This window comes from Bison bison, unplaced genomic scaffold (genome assembly GCF_000754665.1).
Source record: "Bison bison bison isolate TAMUID 2011002044 unplaced genomic scaffold, Bison_UMD1.0 scf7180017863405, whole genome shotgun sequence".
Classification (NCBI taxonomy): Eukaryota; Metazoa; Chordata; class Mammalia; order Artiodactyla; family Bovidae; genus Bison; species Bison bison.
In genome coordinates, this window is record NW_011493977.1 from 2,988 (window position 1) to 6,828 (window position 3,841).

Here is a 3,841-nt window from a genome sequence, read left to right on the forward strand (position 1 = left end):
CAAGGAGATCCAACCAGTCCATTCTAAAGGAGATTGGTCCTGGGTGTTCTTTGGAAGGAATGATGCTGAAGCTGAAACTCCAGTACTTTGGCCACCTTATGTGAAGAGTTGACGTATTGGAAAAGACTCTGATGCTGGGAGGGATTGGGGGCAGGAAGAGAAGGGGACGCCAGAGGATGAGATGGCTGGATGGCATCACTGACTCGATGGATGTGAGTCTGAGTGAACTCCGGGAGTTGGTGATGGACAGGGAGGCCCAGCGTGCTGCAATTCATGGGGTCGCAAAGAATCAGACACGACTGAGGGATGAACTGAACTGAAAGGAACATATATGTCCAAGAATAAAAAAATATTAAATATATTATGTGAAAACAAAATCACCCTTTTATTCAATTATAATACTGATGAATAATCCTGTTTTAAATTTACTTATTCTATAAAGTCAATTGAAAATGCCATAATTATGTTTTAATATGATATTTTTCAAGCATTCTTTTCAAAATCGTATGTAGAAAATATATACTAAAAATGTATAAGCACATGCCCCCCACTTTTAATAGTAGCACTATTTACAATAGCCAAGACATGGAAGCAACACAAGCATACATCAACAGATGAATGGATAAAGAAGATATGGTATGTGTGCATGCATGCTCTGTCATTTCCAACTCCTTCTGATCCCCTGTCAGGCTCCTCTGTCCATGGAATTTTCCAGGCAAGAAAAGTGGAGTTAGTTGCATTTCTGCATTCAGGGGATCTTCCCTACCCAGGGATCGAACTCACGTCTCCTGCATTGGCACGGGGATTCTTTACATTACAGAATTTAAGGTTTAGATTTATCTAATTCTGAAATCTTTTTTTATTCTTTTAATTCATAAACATTTAGACCTACTACTTTTATTGTCTAATTAAAGAATATAAAATTAGAATCAGATGTGCTTTATTATTATTTTTGACATTAACACCATCATCATTATTATCTCAAACTTGGTAATCTAAATTTTCCTAACTTAATATCTAAGCAGAGTAAGTCTGAAATTTTGAAGAAGTTCTAGAGTGTCATAATATTTATTATTATCCTCACTTGAAAGTAAGATAAATATACAAAGGAACACATAAAAGAATGTACATGTGAGTGATTGAAATTTTCAGAAGCATTGTAAATGTTTTCAGCTTGTGTGCTTAGAGATATGACACAAAAAGAAGTAAAAAATACATATTAAAATTTCTAATGTTCATTAAATTCTGATAATTTTCATTTCTGTATTTATATATCTCAGACAAAAGCACACAAATATAGAAACATACAGAAGAAAAAAAAATGCTCTTACTTGTGTATCACTTTATAGTAAGAATGGAAAATTTCCACACTTTTCTTCTCTAATTAAATTAGCTTAATTCCCATACCAGTACTTGCATCTCGAGTGTTTTGCAGTTATCCTCTGGGATATATAACACACATCCTAATCTCTAAATATTCAATTCAATAGTACAAATATCAAGGGATTTAAAAGTTGAGGACACTAATGTACAGATATTATGGAATAGTGCTTTTTTTTTTTTTTTTTTACTGATGTCCTAAACACCTTGACCCAATTGCATTCAGCTACTTTGCTATCCAGAAACTAAGATATCAAAGGACATATGAACATGGGATTAAGAGTAGGGTATTTGCTGTTGTTTGTTGTGCTAGGATAAAGCAGAGATAGACTTTGTGTGTACATGAATTCATTATTGTATCCTCAGAAACCCTGGCTTGATTCCACCCCACATTTAAAGGCAGAAGTGCTGTAAAAGACTAAATTTTCTGAAAATGTTTTTGCCCATTTCTCAGACTGCAATTCGGTTTGACTTCCCATAATGACTATGTAGTGATTTTTCTAAAAGCAAATAGGATCCTTTGGTTCTTTCATGGTGGATGTCAGGTATGAATCAACCCCTGTAACTAGAAGAAGTGGGGGAAACACAAGAAAATAGTTCTTCATGATCACAGTGGTTGTTTTTCACCTACCTTACCATTGTTCTCAGGATAAGAATCTAATATACTTGCTTCATTTCTAGAGGCATTTACTTGTGACTGCATTTATCCATTTTAGATAAGAAAATCTACTTGGAGAAACAAACCATCATATTAGGAAAAGAAATGAGGTGTAAAATTGAGAACTGACTAGTGAGGAAGAAGCATTTTTTATAGTTTAGAAATGGGAATAGGTAATATGTAGTATGATAACTGTACTTATAAATAAGTGACCATGTTCTTGTGTTAATATAAGTCTCCCACAGAATAATATGAGCCCAGTTTCCACAAATCTTAAACTCTCATGTATCGAAATCATTTAAAATTCACTTTGGAAAAAGTCTAATGTAATTATGGTCAATACTACAATATTTGGTATAAGCTTGGATCATTGAGAATTTTTCAAATGAATTGCAAATGGAGCCTAAAGTTCTCATGTAACAATAAAATCAGTTTTAATGATAAGCACTAGAACTATGAAAAGAAAAGATGAAGGACATAAATAGGATTTTTATCTCATATTTAAGAGCTGAATTCTTATGAATAGAGCACAAATAAATTAAGACAGAAGGCTTCCCTGATTCCTAAGCAGTAAAGAATCTGCCTACCAACGCAGAAGATGTGGATTCAATCCCCTGGTTTGGATCAAAATTTGTCATTTGGAAATATTGGCTCACTGTGCTATGCAGATCTTCCAAATGTCGACATACTTAACTTTTCAGTGATAATCTCACATCATATGGACTCTAGAAAATCCCTTTGTACATTAGTAAGAGAATGAAACTGAAAAATGCAAAAAATGCCTTAATATTTCTATGAAAATTGTTGTGACATCACACAAATTCCCAAATGGTCTTGAGGTTCTCAATACCTCAATGCATGTTGTATTAAAAACTCCTAAGGTAGAAGGGGAGAAGCAAGGTAGATGATTGATTATCGGTGAACCAAGAAAAATAAATTGTTGAATTGGGAATTACAGTGGAGAGGTTATATCCAAGATGTTTTTATAAAATTGGTAGTTGTGAGCATTACTTATGTAGTTTCCATTGGCATTATAGATAAGCCATTTTATTTAATAGAGGAAAAGCCTCAATATCAGTAAAGGAAAAATAAATCCGTATTCCGAAACAACATAGCTGTTTTGAGATGTATATTGCCTGTATTGTTTTTAAAGCTAAGCTATAGTTTTCTATACATAGGTCTTTAGTTTCTTTAGGTAGATATATTCCTAAGTATTTTATTCTTTTCATTGCAATGGTGAATGGAATTGTTTCCTTAATTTCTCTTTCTATTTTATCATTATTAGTATATAGGAATGCAAGGGATTTCAGTGTGTTAATTTTATATCCTGCAACTTTACTATATTTATTGTTTCAGTTCAGTTCAGTTCAGTCGCTCAGTCGTGTCTGACTGTTTGTGACCCCATGAATCGCAGCACGTCAGGCCTCTCTGTCCATCACCAACTCCCAGAGTTCACTCAGACTCAAGTCCATCGAGTCAGTGATGCCATCCAGCCATCTCATCCTGTATCGTCCCCTACTCCTCCTGCCCTCAATCCCTCCCAGAATCAGAGGTTTTTCCAATGAATCAACTCTTCGCATGAGGTGGCCAAAGTACTAGAGTTTCAGCTTCAGCATCATTCCCTCCAAAGAAATCTCAGGGCTGATCTCCTTCAGAATGGACTGGTTGGATCTCCTTGCAGTCCAAGGGACTCAAGAGTCTTCTACACCACAGTTCAAAAGCATCAATTCTTCAGCGCTCAGCCTTCTTCACAGTCCAACTCTCACATCCATACATGACTACAGGAAAAACCATAGCCTTGAC